The sequence below is a fragment of the Marmota monax genome, unplaced genomic scaffold (genome assembly GCF_021218885.2).
Source record: "Marmota monax isolate L192 unplaced genomic scaffold, Marmota_monax_Labrador192_F-V1.1 WCK01_AAM20220418_F8-fsc00197, whole genome shotgun sequence".
NCBI lineage: Eukaryota > Metazoa > Chordata > Mammalia > Rodentia > Sciuridae > Marmota > Marmota monax.
Genome location: NW_026694815.1, coordinates 17,949 through 39,001, shown reverse-complemented (window position 1 = coordinate 39,001; position 21,053 = coordinate 17,949).

The following is a 21,053-nucleotide window of genomic DNA, read 5'->3' as shown; positions in this document are numbered from 1 at the left end:
TCCAAGCACATTATCTAAAGTCTTACCCTGTCTAGTATGGCCTTACTTGTTCTGACTACCTTCTTAGTCTTCTCCTATTTCTATCAATTTTTCACCATCTTGTAGCTTTGCCAATTCTATTTATTGGTTCAGTGCTCTGGCAACAATCTTTAGGGACTGTTTTTGGTTCTTGTATGCCATGGTCACTCCTGTGTGACCATAAGAAGAGACACAGGAAAGGCACAAACCATCCATGGTATAATTTCAGGTCCTAGAGAGGAGTTCATGTAATCAGTATCATGTGGGAAGGCCTAGGATTCAATCAGGTGACAAAGACATCAGCAAGAGTTAAAAGAGCCTATAGCCATTATTGGGGACTATGTGAGGAAAGGCAAGGTGGGACAAACAGTTCAAATAATTCCAGTTTTTTTCTAAACAATAGTGGTGGTCCCTAGATCCATGGAACCTGATCTTGGTATGAATAAGTTTGTTAGCTTTTTTGCTGCTGTGACTAAAAGACCTAATCATAACAACTGTAGGGGAAGAAAAGTTTATTTGGGGGCTCACAATTTCAGAGGTCTCATACAATTTCAGAGGTCTCAGTCCAAAGACAGCAGGCTGCATTCTTCACGCCTCCAGATGATGCAGAACATCATTACAGAAGAGTGTGGCAAAGGGAAGCAGCTCACATGATAATCAGAAGGCAGATAGAGACTTACCACCAGACTCAAATATATATCTTAAAGCCACACTCTCAATGCCTGCCTCCTCCACTTACCACCCAGTTAATCCCATCAGGATATTAATTCACTGTTGGGGTTAAGGCACTCACAATCCAATCATTTCTTCTCTAAACTTTCTTGCATTGTCTCACATGTGAGCTTTTGGGGCTCACTGCACATCCACACCATAACATTAAGAAAGTAGAATATTGATTGCCTCTTGGGGTGTGAGGGCCAAAGAGAAGAGATCTGACTCTAGATTGGTTAGTTTTCCTATGAAAGGCATGCTTCTTTCTGAGTCCTTGGATGTCTCTAAGAATTGACAAGCTTTAGGAAGGGTCCTCTTTCCTCAGCCTGAAAGTTTTTTTTAATATGTCAAAACATCATAAAATAATAAATATATATACATAACACAGGAATGCAAACTCTTTGACATTCAACTAAGGAAAGAGAGGCAGGAGTAAGCTTACCCATTTCTTCATCATTTTGACTTCGACATGTCACTTCTTAGTTTTTCTTACATGTTATTTTCAAAGACCAATCACATGGACATGCATAGTGTAAGGTGAACAAGGACTGGAAAGTGTAGTCCATGGATGCATGGATGATTCCCAGAAATGACTACACTCTAGAGCAGGAATCGCAAATCAAGGGTAAATAGAAGGTGAATAGCCCATTGGTCTACAGTTCTTGAAAACAATAAAAATGATCTCTCTTTGAGTATGTTATTTGAAATTCTCTTTTCCTGGAATACTTTTCTCAGATCTCTTCATGGCTTATGTCTTCACATCAGTCTGATCTTTGTTCAAACATTGCCTATTCGAAATGGCTTTCTTGATAATCTACCATATCTTAATAGCACCCAACTCTTAACTTCTGGAGTAGCATACACTTGCTATTGGTTTTCTCAGCACCCCCACCAGAAATAAAGCTCCAACATCATAGAGATGACTTGTTTTATTTTCTTTATATCATTAGTGCCATTAACTCTATTTGTCAAATTATATGAGTAACAATTATTTAAGTATAGGGCCTTGAAATTTAATAATAGAATGTTTATTTCTAAATAAAAAGGAACCATAAGTTCTTTGAGAATATCTTCATAGGTCTCAAGAAATGGGGCAGAATATTGTGATTTAAAGATGTCTGAGGGTTTATAGAAGATGCCATTCTAGACCACAGATACTGTTTTCTATGAAAGTAGCAGCCATGAGATATTTTTGAACAAGAAATGGTATAATTTGTCAGTAAGAAAGATAATTGTGAATATGGTGGGAATCCAGAGGGAGTGAGGGGACATACCAGAAGGAGATTATTGTATGTGAAAGAAAAACAAAAAAAGTAACAAAACATCTACATTTTCTGGGCAGAGTACTGAGGATTTAATAATGGCCCTTATCTTAAAATGTTCTTTCATAATCTTATGATAGAGGCAATGTTCAAAGTATTCAATGTCAGAACATAAAGTAACTTGCTCAAGATTATAGTTAATTGGTTCAAATAGATTTGTCTGCCCACAAATTGAATTTTTGAGGCTATCATAGCAAGCACTGCAGTAGAATTTCCTGATATTAAGAGGGCTATATGTTGAAGGTGGGGTGGAAGAGGGGTATGAGGGATTCAGGGGGAATCTAGAGGGAGATGAGTTAATGGTATTTAATATCATTAATCAAGATAGAAGGAATAAGATGCAGAGGTTTTTTTTTTTTTAAGGGTGATAGTAATAGTTTCAGCTGTTTTATTCAGGTCTCAAATTCTGTATAAGTGCTTTGTGTTAATGTGTAATGAATTTTTGCAAATATGATTGCCAGCATTAATCTATAGAGGATGATCAATACAACTCTTTTATTTTTTTCAAATTATTTCTTTTAAGACAGCACAAGCCAGGCACGATGGTACATGCCTGTAATCTCAGCAACTCAGGAGGCTGAGGCTGGAGGATCACAAGTTCAAAGCCAGCCTCAGCAAAGGCAAGGCGCTTAGCAATTCAGTGAGACCCTGTCTCTAAATAAAATACAAAATAGGGCTGGGTATGTGGCTTGGTGGTCTAGTGCCCCAGAGTTTAATCCCCAGTACCCTCCCCCCCAAAAAAAATGACAGTAGGAGTCATATCTCTACTGAAATTATTCCCCAGCAATTGACAAAGAAATCTCCCATTGGGCTGAGAGTGACTGAGCAACTTTTGGCCTGAAAAATGTAAATACATTCACACAGCCATCTTTATCAAGAATCACTGTGTTTCTGTTGTTGGGCCAAGCACAGATTGGCTGCAGCACAGCAAACATAAGTAATGATAAATGATGGGATATCAAATTATAACAGGTGTCTAGCAGGGTGCCTTAAGGATTGGGACTGGGCTCAGCCATATTTAACACTCTCCTTAATGATCCGGAAAAGCAAGTAAGCAGTATGTCAAGGTTTGAGAGATGCTGTAAAAACCAGGGGCAATGCAATCACCTGCAGACACAGTTTTTTTTTTTTTTTTTTTTTTTTTTCAAAAATGTAGTCTAGTTAAGTGAATGGGGGAGACCAGTTAAGTACTTGGGAGTATAATTAGATTTATGTACCTAGAAAGTAAGTTACAAGATGCATAAGTCAGCATTTATATTGTTGTCCAACTTTTCAACAAATAAGCCCTATAAAAACAATAGTATTTATGTGAACCCTGAGTATAAGAATAGGGGTTAATGTATTTAGAAGTGGAAGGTCTATATATTTCAGCTGTTCATCCTTTGAAGTAATAAATATATTCCCATACCCATAACCCAATCAAGAAAATATGTTTGGTCCTCTGAGTAAAGCCCATTTGTGGGCAAATATCTTGAGAAAACCGGTTTCTATGATGAAAGATTGCAGGATAACTCTATAGGAGGAAATAGTGTAATTTTGAGCCTGCCTTCCACTTAATATTAATTTGAGAAAAGCATTGTTTCAGAGCCATCTAGAGAGGTTCCTCAGATGGCTCCAAGGGCAATTGGAAGGACAGGTTAAAGAGAATAATTTATCTGTTTCATTATTATAATACTTCTGGAGATGTTTCTAAAAATGAGGGTGTGGGAGAGAACTTTCTTTTGCACCTGAGGGACATGAAGGCCCCTGGGGACATAATGATTTACCCAAGTTCTTGTGCGTGGGGACCCACAAAGACAAAATCAGAACCTAAGTCACTTGACCACATGTTCTGTGTGCTTTCTACTTTTTCGGGGAAGTTTTGCCCTTCAAATGTTCCATTTGCTTCTCCTCATTTCCTGGGCTCTTTATAATTGATTGGGTTCATGTAATAAATTAGTCCCAGTGAAATTGGAGCAACTCTAGATGGAGATTATGCAAATACCATTTAGTAGCCTCCAGCTTCTCTCTTCCACTTTCTGCTAGAAATATCATCTTTCCACTGAATCCCTGTTACTGTGTACAGAGGAGTCCACATTCAACTTGCAGTTAACATGTATCTTGAATGAAACTTTTGTTGTACTTAGGATTGTTAACACTGTATTATCTATCCTACCTTGACTGACATAACATGACTAACCCAAATGATGTTTACAAAGGAAAACCTTCCTTAGTGATGGTAAAATAGCAAAGCTCAAATATTCTGAAGATTTTATATAACATAAGTCCCTGGAATCTATCCAAGTGACCAGTACTTTGTTGGTATCTTCTTACTCATAGCTCTGTAGAAAATCAATCACAAAATACCAATTTACAATAATGGAATAAGAAGCATGAGTCAAAAAAAAAAATTAAAGTCTTTATTTTCAGCCATACTGCAATACTGTAGTATTTCTTTTTGTTTGCTTTTTTCCCAAGTAGAACACAATTCCATTATTTTGGGGAAATATTGAACATTGTTGTGCTTATTTTCAAAGTAGTCTTCACAGTATTATATACTTCACTCATAGTCTTCTTTCCCCAAATTTTCACCTTTAATTTTTAGGCATTCTCAGTTGATTTAATTTCGTCCATCTTTTTTTTTGCACCATCTCACCCTCCATTATCTCTCTTTTCTTACTTAGACTATAAGGCTTCTATTCACTTTTCCTTTTGGTAGTTTATTCTGCTTCCAATCTCATTTTAGTTCTCCTCCATATTCCAGAAGAATGGAATGCAGCTGTCTGGGCTGCATGCTTTCCTTCTTTTTCCATCAAAAGGCACATTTTCTCCTTCCAGTTTATTTACATTAACTGAGAATCATCTGAGAACCTGAGATAGTGACAGCATTCTCCCTATCAAATTAAATCATGCCCTAGAATGTTAAGACATTGGTCCTAGCAAGGATGTCATTTCACAGGCATGCTCAGACGTTGCAACCTCATTTATTAAACATTTATCGAAAATACATGATAAAAAGACATGAAGAGAAAAGTAGCAATCACAGAGAGTAACATTTGGTCCTTTGTTATAATTTAGATATGTGACATCCCCTAAAAGCTTGTGTGCAAGACAATGTAAGAATGTTTAGAGATTAAATGATTGGTTGATTAGAGTCTTAACCTAATCAGTGCATTAATCCACTTAAACAGATTAACTGGGTGGTAAGTATAGGCAGGTAGGGTATGGCTGAAGGAGGCCTGAGTCACTGAGGTCTGTGCTTTGGGGGTATATATTTTGTTCCTGGTGAGAGGCGCTCTCTCTGCTTCCTAGATTGCCATGTCTGGGTTCCTTTCCTCCTCCACACTCTTCCACTTTAATATTCTGCCTCACGTCATTTCCAAAAAAATGGAATCAGCTTCTAGGACTGAGATCTCTGAAACCAAGAGCACAAAATAAAATTTTCCTCCTTTAAAATTGTTTTCGCTAGGTCTTTTTGGTCACAGCAATGAAAACAAACTGAATAAAACACCCTTTCAGGATTTATGGACTGTAAATTTGAATGCCATTAGTTAGAGTTATTCTTCTCTAGTTATCAGACTCCACTGCTTGATTTCAATCCACCTTTAATTCTTTTGTTCATACCTGACTCTTTGTAGGTCCTTGAATTTGTCATTTCCACCTAAATACACACAGCCTCATTTTACTGAAGGATCATTAATGTAAATTCATGTATATTTGAAATAATGATTCATTATTAAAACTTGCATACCCCATAACATTACAAACTTTCTGTAATAGAAAAAGGCCATATTTACTTAATTATATGCATGATATTAACATTCTACCATGTTTCCAGATATTAAAAAGATGACTAAATTTAGAAAGACAAATTAAACATGTCAACATAGGAATTCAATGAAAATAAATAACAGTCGAACTCTTTAAGGAAAATAGTGTAAAATGTATTTTAAGATTCACAGTATTTGAATTGTTTCACATATACAAAAGGTATATTTACCCAAAGTAATATGACTAGTAAGTGATGAATGTCAAGTTTAAGGTCATAACTTTCTGAAGCCAAAGTCCCTTCTACTCTGGAGTGCTGTGTCTCAGAAAATGTGCCATCCCCAAAGAGAGCCTGGCAGAAGTTGTTGTTAGAGTCACAAGAGCAGCAAAGAACACAAAGGCCAGCTTGCTTTGCATTCTTTCAAGGGCAGGGACATTGAGAGTCCTCTTCCACTTTAATTAATTATGAAGGAGTATGTCACCTATTCTCAAATATCTACAGATAGACCACTATGGACATTTTGTCTTCTAGTAATTTAAAAATCTTTTTAACCTCTTTCAAATGGCGTAATCTTATAATCATGGCCATGCACAATTTCCCATTTGGTAAGAAGAGTAGTGGTAGCTACAGAACATTGGACTGTCATGAGCAAGAAAATTAAGAAAAAAAAATATTCCCAAAGTCGCATGTTCACTTGGGGCCAAATAAGACTGTTATACAGCTGATTCCTTTCAAAGGCTTTTCCTTAGAAGATAATTATTTCATTTAATATAAGTGCATTTTAAAAGATTGCGTGCCTTTTGAGATTTTATAACAAGATATACACATTGATTTCAGAAGTATTTCCTGAATAGTGTTACAAACAACTCAGAATACAGTCACACGTGATTAGCTGCATTTCTTTGCAGCCTAAAATCAGAGAGATGCAAAAAAAAAATATTCTTAATTCTGTCCAATCTACAGAAGATATTAATAGTTTTCTTTTATGAACAAATAGCATAGTAGAATTATAGGGGTAGCACAAGCTACCATGACCATTAAAAATATAATGTTAAAGGTCATTAAACATTATAATTAATATTCCATTGGATATGTGTAGAAGTCATCAAAAGAGACTGAAAGAAGAGAAAGAGACAAAGAGCAAGAAATGATGTAGATTCTTTTTAAAATCTAATGAAATAAATTCAAAAATTAACCATATTGTAGGCTAACACAAATATTGAAAAATACCAACAAATTTTTTATCATACAACAACTTTCTTTCTTTCTCTTTCTTTCTTCCTTTTTAATTTTCTTTCAATTTTTTGTTGGTTTGATTTGATTTGATTTTGGAGATGGGGTCTCATTATGTACCCTAGCCTGGCCTCAGACTTCTGAGCTCAAGTTGTCCTCTAGCTTCTGTGTCCTGAGTAGTAGGTCTACAGCCCTGCACCACCATGCATAGCTCATACAAAACATTTTCACAACCAAAACAACAGTGGCCTTGAAAATATGAAACTAAATATTAGAGAATATTAACTGAGACTAAAAAGAACTGGAAAGTACACACACACACACACTTAAACTAATATATACTTCTAACTGATGTGCTAAATAAATTGATAAATGACAAGTCTGTGGAAGTCCCAAAGACAAGAATGTACATAAACCAAGGGCATAGTTTAAATTTAATTTTGCATTTGAAACCCAACTTAAAAATACAGAGAGAAAATATTACATGTAAGTGCTATTTTCATAAAAATTTCATATAAGAATACAATTAAAATTCTGAAAAGAAAATAGAAGAAAGAAAATATTAACATTTGTTATAGTACATATATTCTTTTAAAATCATTTTCAAATTTGTATATATCCATGAATATTTAATTTATGGAATTCTTTACATCACTGACATTAGCAACATACATTTCTTGTCCACATATTTTCCATTGAAAGATGACTATTTGAATTTACTCTCTATTGATATTCAACTTCATTTACATTCAATTTAATTTAGGTTTGAGAGTACACTGGGATTTTGGGTATACATATGTGAGTGTGTTAGTATGTATTCATGTATATGTATATGTGTAAGCACATATTGGCATCTATGTTAATTTAATTTTATGAAAGATAAAATGATGACTTACCCAGTCATAGAATTAGAGAAAAATTCAGCAAATGCCATCTATAAATATCCAGATAATGAATATTTAAGGCTTTGCAGGCCACAAGTGTCTGGTGTAATTATTCAACTCTGCCATTGTACATAGAAGAGTTATAGAATCATCTCCATGTTTCCTCTCCAATATTGTCTCTAGTCTTGACCACTAGATTTGATTTTGGCAAATGAAACTTTTGAAAACAGAGATTAGATAAGCCTTTGCATGTTGGATACTATGTTTTGGAAATTTCCATTCTTAAAAGCTGCCATTTTGAAAGCAAGTTTAGGATGTTCTTCTGAAAGGTCACATAGGTTCAATCCACTATTTAGCCATAAAAAGAAACAAATATTGCTCTTCAAAATAGTATGGATAAACCTAGAGGACATTGTGTTAAGTGAAATAAACCAGACACGATTGCTGAATGATCTTCCTTATATGTGGAATCTAAAACTCATAGGAGCAGAGAGCACAATAATTTACCAGAGACACAGAGATGGGAGAAACAGGGAGATGGTGATCAAAGGCTACAAAGTTTTAGTTATAAGATTACCAAGTTTAGCAGCCTAAAGTATAATATATGTGGTGATATGCTAATTAATTTGGTTGAGGTAATTATTACAGAACATGTGTATAACATTATATCATAAAACTTGAATATAAATAATTTTATTTACAAAATATAATAAAAATAAAAGTTATAATTATTCTTTTGTGTAGCAAAATTATTAAATACCACACACTTTATAATGCATAAATTACTTTAAAACATTTTATTATTTAAAAATGATAAAATATTTTTATACTCTTAAGATAGTTTGATAAGGTCTATGTTACTCTAAATCAAGTAGATACTTTTAAAAATGGGATGTATTCTGTTAGGATGGAAAGTGTTCAGCCAAGAATAGCAAGAGATAAGGGATGACACAGTTCAAAGAGATCAATTAGGAACCTTACATATCATTCCAAGGATTTTGCAGTTGGGGTGGCATAAAGTTTTTTGGTTAGTAAAATATGTCATGGTCCTATTTTTATTTTTCACAGATAATTTTGGGTGTTTCATAAAGCATTAGCTTGAGATAGGCAAGGGCCCCACTAAGAATATGCCATAAGATATAAATAAAGATAGAGAAATATTTGGTTGTGATATTAGGGAGCTTAGGATAAAAAGGAAAATGTAGCACAGGGTAAAAACCAGGTTATTTGTTGGATGCTGATGACTACAACTGACAGTAGCCAAGAAAAGAAACACAGGAAGAGATGCAGTCTGGCATAACATGGGAAATAATATTTTCAGTTTGGGACCATGCTAACTCTTGTCTGATATTGCAAATAATTACATCCAACAGAAAGAGTCTGAGGCTCACAAGATCAAATTTAGAATATAAGCAAAAATTGGTGTCTCTAAGCATATATATGATAATGAAAAACTGAGAGTAGGAAGAATTTGATCAAGGGAATTCTGTACAGTAAGAAAGACCATGGGTAAGATAGAATCATAGGAAATACCAACACAAATTCAATACTTTTGAATAGAGGTATTTGGGGACAAGGAGCTACATGGTAAAGTAGGTTTGAGGCAGCAAGGTGGTGCAAATATTAATGATCATCCATTCCCGAAACAGCAAGGAACATTCTGTAGATAAAATGTGAAAATATTTGGGACTTTAGGATTAGTCTATATTTAGATTTCACTTTTCACTGGGCAAGTGTTTTGGTCTTGACAAGGTAAGAGTAAAGAATGGGCTATTTAAAGGTCCAAATGGTCTTTCTTAGGGCAATTATAACATGGGAGATATATAGAAGACATTATTGAAAGTGAGATCTTAGATTTTTATGATTCATGTTATAGGACAATTTCAAATGATGACAGGTAGATTGGTGGCTTTGGACATAAGGCATTTAGGCAGAGTAGACATAAAGATTACTGAATTAAAAAAAAAAATAAGCCTAGACCTCTGTGTAGGGTCAGGGATTTTTAGGGAATCATCAAGTGATCAGTAGATAAAAATAAATAAATAAACAGAGAAAGAGAAATGTTGGATGGTACAAATATCAAAGAAAGGAGAAACAACATAAGTCGACCTGGGAAGAAAAGAAAGAATAACTGTATGTCCAGAAAAGTACTTTCCTATGTCCTGGGAGAAAGACTGTGTATTATGTGAATGTCCAAATTGGAGGACGAAGGCTAAGACCAAGGAGCAGTATGTGCAGCTTCAGGCAGCCTCCTCAAAGCGGGGAGGGTGAGTGAGCCCTCTACAATGGGACTAGTGTTCAAAGTGCAATGAAGGGTTGGTGTGGTCATTGGGAAGGGGAGAGGAAATGAGATCTCCGTGAAGTGTGAGAGGGGCTCATGCTTCCCTTGTGATGGATACAATTTTTAATTGGGATGCGAGGAAAGATGACATCATCTGACTTCAGTTTCTAAATAAAACTCTAATGTCAATTATGAGGTTAGAGTCATATTAAAAATTATGACATCTGGGGGCTGGTGTTATGGCTCAGAGGTAGTGCACTCGCTTCACACGTGTCGGACCCTGGGTTTGATCCTCAGCACCACATAAAAATAAATAAGTGAAATAAAGGTAATGTGTCCAACTACAAATAAAATAAATAAATAAATATTTGAAAAAAATATGACATCTGTATCTTAGATTTAAAATAGAAATTAATAAATATTGACATGGACAAATAAAAGAATATCCATTATCAATGCATTTGCTTGTTAAAATATTTTGCTAATAAACAAAGCAATGGAAGTATATAAAGGAAGCTCTGTAGAGTCTACAATGCTTTCATCAGCACATGCCCTCTGTTAGTGACTTCAAATTTCAGGCTTAAATTTCTCTGTGATTTTCATATTTTTTAATTTGTTTTTTGCAATTTTTACCTTTATTTCATCGTGTTATAGCCAGAAACTGAAATAGAAAAACTTAATGTAACTGAGAAATTAATAACTTGAAAAAATTTATCCAACTTCATTCTATCGTATGTCTGCCATAATTAATTGTTTATTTATTAATTATACCTATGCACAAAAAGATTAATTTCATAATTAGATATATACCAATTCAATGAAGAGAAAAACTGAGAAACTGCAACTGGTGATTATAATATTGTACTTTCTGATGAATCTGTGACATCTGAGAGTACTACATTAGGCACCTACAGCAGACACTTTTAACTAATTTTCAAAGTGTTTAAAATGTTTTAATGTTGAAAATTATGACATGTTCTTTAGCCTTCTCAGAGCACAGAAACAACAACAAAAATGAGCAGGTGCCATAGACTGTGTCCAATCTAATAGCTGCTAGTCACGTGTGTATATTGAGCATCTGGTGTATGTCTAGACAGAAATGAGAGAAACAAAATATATAAAATTGACCCTATATTTTCAAGTTAGTATAAGAAAAATGTAAAATGTTTCATTAATAATTTTCAAAATACTGACTGCATATTGAAATGGTTAAATGTGTATGGTATATTACATTAAATATATTATCAATATTATTTTCATTGATGTCTTTTTATTTTAGTTAGTGTGGCTGCTAGAAAATTTAAAATTATTTATGTGACCCATGATATATTTTCTTAGGTTAATGCTACCAGAACGGATGGATCAAAATCAAATACATTAATTAAATACATTAAATAGTGTTTTTTCTTTTGTTAGCAATGTCTCCTGCACACAACTACTTCAGGTGTGCAGAATCTTCTTTTTCTCTTTCACACTTGATGCCTGTTTCCTTCTATCATAACACACATAACTTCACATAGTAAAAGATCACTCTCAATTATGTGGGCTAGAAGCCTCTTCCTAAATGGAATGGTTTCACTGCAGTCTTTGTAGTATCACAATAGCTTGAATAGGAAAAGATATTGTGGATTTCTGTCCTTACCCTACAGTAGAGCTAGCAGTAATTGTTGCCTAGTCTGTAACCACTGAGGAATGCTTTATTGGAGGCTAATAGCACCATGACAGTTAAACATGAAGTGCTGGCCTGAATGTAAGCAAACTCTGAAGAATCCAGAGTGGTTTATTCTGGCAGACTCACTTTCCAAAGGGATAGTTTCTTCACAAACGTTCTGGTTCAATTCTTCTTTCATTTCTGTATATGTCTACTCTCATCATTTGGTTTCAAAACAGGCAGTTATAAACCACATGCAAAAAATTACTATATAAAATTGCTGGACAATGTAGGAAAATTTTATTTTTGACACATTCAAATTAGACAAGGGTGAGCAAATATTTGTTTTCCATATTTTTTCTTTTATTTGATTCTGAAATAAAATGGTCTGAGTAACAAAAACTGGATAATCTACTCAAGTAATCGAATGATTATGCAGAAAAATCCCAGTAATCTACAAAGACTTCGAGTTCTTTTTTCTCAATGTATGCTGAGTAATTGAAGCATAAACAGAACTGGCTTCTGACAAGATGTCATGTTGGGACAAATTGCTCCAATTAATAAAGTGAATTACCACATATTGGAGAATCTCAGCTTTCAAAATAAGACACATCAGAAAAAAGGAAAAGAGGAACAGAGGAAATAACCAAGTTTGGAACAACACTTTTTTTCTTCTTTTTCTTCTTCTTTTAATGGTCTGTTACAAAAACAATATACATTAAAGGGAATAAAATAGAAACTATATTTACCTAATAACATTATAGAATTTCTAATGTATTATTTTTTACAAATTACTGTTTGCTTACAGAGAAATTGGTAAAAAAAAAAGTGCTATTTTCAAAGTCATAATATCCTGCTTAAATAAAAAAATAAATTAAATCTTAATTGAGCTCTGCAAAGCCACAGTGAGATTTGGTGGAGAGAGAATATAGGCATCACCTGGGCAAATGGTAAGGGCAGGTGGTTTGGGAGAGACAGCTATCAAACTTCTCAGACTTCCCTTTTTTCTTCTTTGGAAGCTTCTATTTACCTTTCTTCAGGAACTAGTGTCTTTCTGATGCCTCTTGAATACCCAGGAATGCGTATATGTGTGATATACATGGTATACATGTTATATATATATATATATATATGTATATATGTATATATATATATATATATATGTGTGTATATATATATATACATACATATATATATAATATTGTATTTTATATGTATGTATTTTTATCAAATTCCTGTTGAGCTGGCAAGAAATGAAATCCCAGCTTGTAGCCCTTGTTCTCTTGGATTTTTGCTAGAAAATTATATTTAATTTGGGCCAATAACAGTGTAGGTCGCCGGTCAGTTATTTACTTGGCTATAGTTGCTGGTCCCTGCTTTCCTTTGAGGAGCACATTTGGGCCCTCCAAGGATCTTTGGGGTGGTTTGCTTTACTTATGTGGACTGTATAGTCACATTGGTTTCTCCCTGACCCAATTCTTTGCAGCAGTCTGAATATTTGGCCTTTGTTCTACCTCCTCCACATGTGAGAAATTCAAATGTGGCCTTGTGCCCTGGAGCTTTGGCTTCTTCTACTGTCCATATTCCTGGCTTATCACTTGGGCAGGTAAAGGGCAGTTGGGACTACTATTTTTATTTTAAAAATAAAGCAAATAGGGCTTCTTTGTTCTGAGATGTTAGCACCATTTGTTTCTTTCCTAACCCTCTCTTTTCTTAAAACAATTCACTATAGCAATCTCAAAGTAAAAATTTCTTGTCTATATTCTGTTCTTCATACCAATAATTTCAAATGATTTAGTAAATATACCATAAAACATACATCTAGTAAGTACTATATGGTATTTAAGGGCTCCGCAGACATTGTTCAATGACTTCAAAATATCTGTGGGTATTTGGTATTGTTACCATAAGTTTACAGATGGGGTAATAGTAACCCAAAAAGTTCAGCAGACATGGCTAATTGTACATACTATGAGGCTAGAGTTGCAGAGAAGAATTTTCTGAATGCAAATCATTACTATGGTGCTATACTTTCCCTTTTACAAAGTCTTACTTCTCTCATTGCTGTCTAACAAAATAAATTTTTTTCCCTGAAGAAGAATTGTGCAACTAAAAATTTCTGGAGATCCACCCCATAACTAGTAAGGTTTACTCCATCCAGTCTGCCTTTCATGTGCCTCTGCCTATATTTTCTCTGTTCTCTCTCCTTAGGAAATGAATGAATTAAGATTCAGATTTATTTTCTTCATTCTGAAAGTAGAGATTATATAAAAGATAAATGCAATGTTAGATGAAGTGAGTGCAGTGTACGTGGTGGGGGTGGGGGTGGGGTTCCTCCAAAGGTGACTGGTAAATTCTCAGTATATTAGGATATTTTTATGCAAAAACAAATCTTCATCATGTATTCACTCTTGGAGGTGATCAGATTGTTGATTATGACTCTTTTGGAAATGCACCAGTTTTCCATGGCTAACAAAATATTTCAACTGTTTTAGATTTCACTATTTAAAATATTTAACATTTCAATTAGTCCAAATTATATTAACTTCTCCTCAGATTTACTAAGACATGCATTCAGAGTTTTGGGAAGACATTTCCTGAGTTATATAATTATGTAGGTCTGGCATCTTAAGGTCATTAGGGAATATGATCCAAGGAGGAACTCTTTGAATGTCAGTGTTGGAAGATCTGCAGAATGTGATGCTCTTTCAAAGTTCAATAAACATGCTAGATAATTGTGGAAGCTCATCCATTAAATAAGTTTAAACTCACGGTAGTAACTATAAAAATACTGCTAAGTTGAATTTTCTAGAAGATAGGAGAATGAATGTAAAATAATCATTAAACTATTTAATTGTCTCCAGAATCATTTTGGTTATTTATTAATTGTAGTGCACATGAATCATAAGGTATTTCAGCTCCATATATATATATATATATATATATATATATATATATATATATATATAGCTATATATATGATATTTGGAAGTCACTTAGATTATGACTTTATCAAAACAGTCTTGCATTATGAAAAGCATTCAATTGAACCAAATCTTTAAGCCAATCTAACCATTTAAATAAGACATTTTCCTGAGTCATTCCACTGTCATGTTCCATGCAGTTTTCTCTTGCTGACAGACACACACAGTATAATAAATACATTCCAGAGGTCTGAAGCAATTGCATGATTCAGGTAACAATGCACAGACACTTGGATTTCAGTTTATATTCTCATTACTTTTACCAAGGTGGAGCCAACCTTCTCCAGAGACAAATTAAAAGTTAAATGTGTATCAGTGTGGCAAAAAATAAATTGCTTTCAAAATAAATTGTATTTATTATAACTAAAATATTATAAATTGCTTCAAAAAGTGTACTCTTTCTGTTAGGTTTAGAGAAATAATATTTGTTGATCCTCTATATATACCTGGCCCATTAATATCCCTACAATCACACTCGCAACTCATCCCCATAACCTCTCCTGATTTGCAGATCACCTTCATGGCACAGAAAAAGACTCCAGTTCAGAAAAATTAAGCCATTATTCCAGCAGTACAAACGTAAAAAAAATATTTTACACTATGTGCTTGTGGATGAAACAGAATAAAAACAATTGAGAAGAGGAAAGAGCCTCATTAGTACTTGAATATAGATCCCACTAAAGCCTTGCTATTGCTATTCTTGACAAGTCATTTGATGAATGGAAGAAGAAAATAGTTATAATTACTTAAAAATCAAGTGCTTATATACAATAGAAAGGACAGCACTGCTATCTTTGTGGTTCTACTAAAAACATTCATTTTCCAAGGTTCCATTTCATCAGGAAAAGAATTAAAATAGCAGCTTTGAAAATGACTCAGGTCAATAGCTTCCTATGTAGTTTCTGGTATATGTAATTACTTCTCTTTCATCATGCCCACTTCTCCTAACAGTCAGGAGATGTGCTTTTGGGAAGAGGAGACAAAGGCCCATTTCACTTGCTTTTTATGTGAAAAATAGATTTATTCTAGCAAAAGTTTCTCCCGTTCTGGCTTCTCCTATAAGAACTATGAAGGTTAGAGCTTGAATGTTGGCAAGAAGAGAAGACACTATGTCTGTCAGTGAATATGTTACTTTAGGCAAGTTACTTCATATCCCTGGATTCCAGCTTTTTGTATTTGTGTATTTTATTTTAATAAACAAATCCATTGGTGTAGACCAGTGTTTTTCAAGCTTACTCAGGCAATTTAACTCCTTTATGCAAATAAAGTCTACAGCGTGCTTTGAAATGTATATTTTTATATATACATATTTGTAAATATGTAAGTAAAATTTATTATATTTTTCCTGTTTTATTTTATAAAGTTTATTTATTGCAAATATAGTAAATGAAACACTGAACTCATTTTAATGAACATACAAAAGAATTGAAATATAAAGTTATACCTGACAAATTATTTTATGAACATTAAATGCCAACTTATTTCTGTATTCAACTTTTGTTAGAGAAAATCCTGCCAATTTTAAAACCATTTTCATAAAAAATTGTTTTTCTCTTTCAAGTTACTACAAATAAACTTGAAATTTATGAAAAAGCACTAAGAAATTTTATCTCAAATTGTAATCACTAAATACATCTATAGATTCCACAGTTTTTTCAAAAATCGTCTCAAAGCAATGGAACTAATGACAGAATTTTTAAGCAGGATTAAATCCACATTATGCAGACAGGAATTTCAAAATATTATAATATAACATTACATTATGTTATATATTAGAATGTTATAATCAATGGTGTGCTAGTAAATGTTTAATAAAATTTTTCTGAAAAATAAATGAAGAAATAAAACAAACCCTGGTTGGTACTATTTGCCAATTTTTTTGATATAAAATCCCCCAGGATAGATGATTTGTTATCTATTTATAGAAAGTATTTTATTGAACTAGAAATTGGGAAAAGATGTACCAAATCCGCTCTCTCTGTGATGACAGCCTAATTTATCTCACAGGTGAATTAATATTAAGTTTACAATCTAAAACATTGTAGATATTTAGAACCTTTGTGTGATATTGAATAATGTTTTCAAAACACAGATGTTCATTGTTTATGTCTTCTGTATCTAAACTTAAAAACATCAATCTTATTCTTGGTACATCTTTACATTAAGTATGATGACATTGTGTTAATGCACTGATAATACTAGTTTATTTTTAAAAATCAGCAAAATATACACATTGCTGCACTCATGCTTAAGAAATATTAATGTGCATTTATCTATTAGGAAAACAAAATGTGGTATTTTTTATCACTTTATATATTTATAGCAGTGCTTTGCTTTAGACTAGCACATGAATTTTGAGTTAGGTAAAATTAAATTCTGGGATTTTTGCTCTTTTAATTGTTAATAACCCTGAAAATTTTGCTTTAGTAAATTTACAATTAAATTTGCTAAAATTCATAATTATTTTTTAATTTTATGTCATTGTTCTGAAAGATGCAGTAATTTCCTTAACTACCACTGTTTATCTGGGCAGTATGCCATGATATCATAAACTCAATTTCTATTTTGTTTTTTCCTTCAGTATTGAAATCACACATTTTTTTTTTCTACAGTGACTCTAGGGTAAGTTGAAAACAGATGGAAAAGATATACTTTCTCAGGACTTATGCACTAGGCATTTAATAGAAATGCCTGAGTACATTCCCTAAAATAAACTAACAAAAGACAAAAACAGGAAATTAAAGAATACCAAGTATTAAATACCACATTGAATATTAACTATTCTCAAGTATTAACCTTTTTACTAATTAAAATATTCCTTTTGTCTTGTATTCTTAAGCAACAGAATTAACTGTACATTTGCCATGTTGCTAATTTTAACTTATTTCTTGCACTATCCACAGCATAGGATTGAGAGAGTTTTTCCTTGATAGTGGGTGAAGCTTCTCAAGCATGCTACAGTCATGCCCTTTGACATGCATTTCCATTTTTCAAATATAAATTTTAGATGCATAAATTTTGATAACTTTAAAGCTGTTTATTTTAAGCTACAGAGAAATGAATATCTAATATTTATGTTCTGCTACATTTGACAGCTTGGTGTGATTGTGTGACTGAGGCCAGTGAAACCTCAGAAGTGTGTGAAATTTCAGGAAGTTACTTCAAAGGAGCTGATTCAGCCTCAACCACATTTTTTCCCTCTGGTTGCCCTTACCCCTCCCTCCTTTCTCTGCCTGCAAGGTGGAGGTAACCTCTAGAATTTAAAATTTAATTCTTAGGCTAAAAGGTGAACTTGTGAATAGAAGCCAAATGCTAAGGACAGTTTAATGACAGGATGGAAGAATCTCAAGTGTCTAATGAGTCATCATGCCAGCACTAGTCTGGTTAATTCCATACATTTATTTGATGAGAGAGGTCCTTGGGTTGTGTTGCAAGTAGGGAATGCAAATCCTTTCAGATATGAAGGGAAAATAAGAGACCTCCTGTGTTAGCTTTTCAAGGCTGTGATCAAAATACCAGGGAAGAACAATTTAGAGGAGGAAAGGTTTATTTCAGCTCATGGTTTTAGAGGTAAACTGACTCCATTGCTCTGGGTCAAAAGTGAGACAGGACATCATGGTGGGAGGGTGTGGTGGAGGAGCATAGGCCTGTTCCTGATAGCCAGGAAGCAGAGAAAGGGAGGGAGGGAACTACAGGGAAGATGAACCCTTCCAAGCTATGCCACCACCCACCACCTTTAGCCACATCCCACCTACCTACAGTACTGCATTGGTACTGTTTCACAAATTGGAAACCTTTTCTTTTCTGATCTTTTTAATATAATCAATTGTATTCCTCTATGGACCCTCATAATTATCTCCTTATATCTATGTACTGAAAATTCTTTTTTTTTAAAGAGAGAGAGAGAGAGAGAGAGAGAGAGAGAGAGAGAGAGAGAGAGAGAGAATTTTTTAATATTTATTTTTCAGTTTTCGGTAGACACAACATCTTTACTTTATTTGTATGTGGTGCTGAGGATGGAACCCAGTGCCCCGCACATGCCAGGTGAGCACGTTACCCCTTGAGCCACATCCCCAGCCCTGTACTGAAAATTCACAGTAGTGTGTCTTGTTGTGATGTCCTGGGTGCTGGAAATTTGTCAGATTCTTTCAGTCCAGATTTTTTTTTTTTTAATTTTCAGAATGTACCTTACTCAGACTATTTTTTGATGGATATTGGACTCCCTAGACCAGTTCTCAAATTTGATAATTTTTTCTTATACTTTACCTTTCTTGAATGTATTTATTATACATTTTGAGGAATTATAGGAAATTTTCTCAATTTACTTGTATTTATTTCTTCTACTGAGTCTTCAGTATTAATACATGTTTATTCAAATAGTCTTTTTTGTTGTTTTTAAACTTTCTCCCCTCTATATATCAATCTCTAGCAATCAGATACATGCCAGATGTTTTTAAAAAGCTCTCTTTGGCATTTTCTCTGTTGTATCCTAGTGTTTTTATTTGTTCTTGTTGTTGTTTTCTTTTCCTTTGTTAAGTTGGTAGAATTAATCTTTATCGTCTATATTAAAGGGTTTCCTTTGGTATTGCATACATTTTCTGTCTGTCTAAACATGACTGCCTAGGAGATTCAATAGCTAGTACAATGATTAAATTATATGCTTTGGTTATGTTGATTGTAAACTTCCGGAAAGTTAGTAGGCTACTTATAAGGAAACCTGGTCTCTATTTTCATATTTGGATTCCTGAGAGAACTCCAGCTTTTTTCCTAGAATATAAATGCTGGCACAGTTCTAGAAGTCAAACAGAAGGAGACTAAGGTTTTCAGAATTTTGCATTCCTTAAGCATGTATCTATCTATCCATTACTTTTTAATTATGACCTTATATCCCAGATTCCCAGGTTCTCTTTGTGTTTTTACTAGTAGAAAATCTCTAGACTCTGACAAGATGAAATAAAGGTTTTCAGTCAGTGACATGAAAGTGTCCAGTAATCTGCTTGTTGCTCAGTTTCACCCAGGCCTACTCATTTATCATGTCCAGGACCCTTGATTCCTAAGGTTTCTAGGTCCACCACAACCTGACCTGTTGAGGACTCTGCCATATGCATTGGGTCATTCCTCTGCTTTCCCCACTGCCAATTAAGAATCTGTCTCAGATGTGGGATTCACCAACTTTCAACTAGATTATATTTTAATAATATTTATTGCTGTTAAAAAATGTATTAAGAAGCAGGGGCATACTTTGAGGAAGGAAATTCTGAATCACACAGCAGAGATAGTAAAGTGAAAAGTGAGTTAAGTAATTTCAATTTGGAGATATCATCCAACAAATACTGGGAAGGAAAGAGATTCTGAAATTTTAAAAATTTAATTGATTATGTATGATTTGTCTAAAATGGGAAATAATTAAGTTGGAACATAGTGATGAGGATACATAATATATTCTATTTAGGATATTTTATATTGTGATGCTTATTAATCCTCAAACAATAATGTCACATTAATGATCCTGTGTTAAAGCTCAAGAGTTCTGAATTGGATATATATAGTTGATTGCCATCACATACAAATAATACATAGAGCTGTGAAACCTCATTTGATCCCCTAGAAAGTTAGAGAGTCTAGTGAAAAAGAGAAGTCCTAGGAGCAAGAAGAACTACTCTCCAGCATGTAGAAGTAAGGAAGAGGATGAAAAGCAAGCAAAGGTAATGAAAAAGTGGTCTGGGAAGAGAAAGAAAATACTGGAAGCTAAAATGAAAATGTACTTAAAGCGGGAGGAAAGCTCAGTTCTTTGGAAAGATACTAAGATATAATGTAAAATGAGGGCAACAGGTGATTATTGGATCTTGCAAAACAAAGATTTTTGTTACCCTTGACTAGCAAAATGTAGAGAAGAGAAGCCTGTCAGGGCAGCATGAGGAATTAATGATCATAATAGGAGACTGACTGCAATGTTTCTTTTCTACAAAAGGGACTAGAAAAAAGGTTAACAGCCAGAGTGATATGTAGAATCAAGAACAGATCTTTTTAGAAAGATATTGATTTGTGGTTATGTCTATGGAGATTCTGAAATCATCATAATAATTAAGAAATATGTTTGTGATCATATATTTTAGAACCATATAGCCAAGCATTTCATGGAGAAGATGAGATTAAATCATAGAAAAATGTATTCCCTATATATTTCTATGTCTCGACCCTGACACGTGCAGACAAGACAA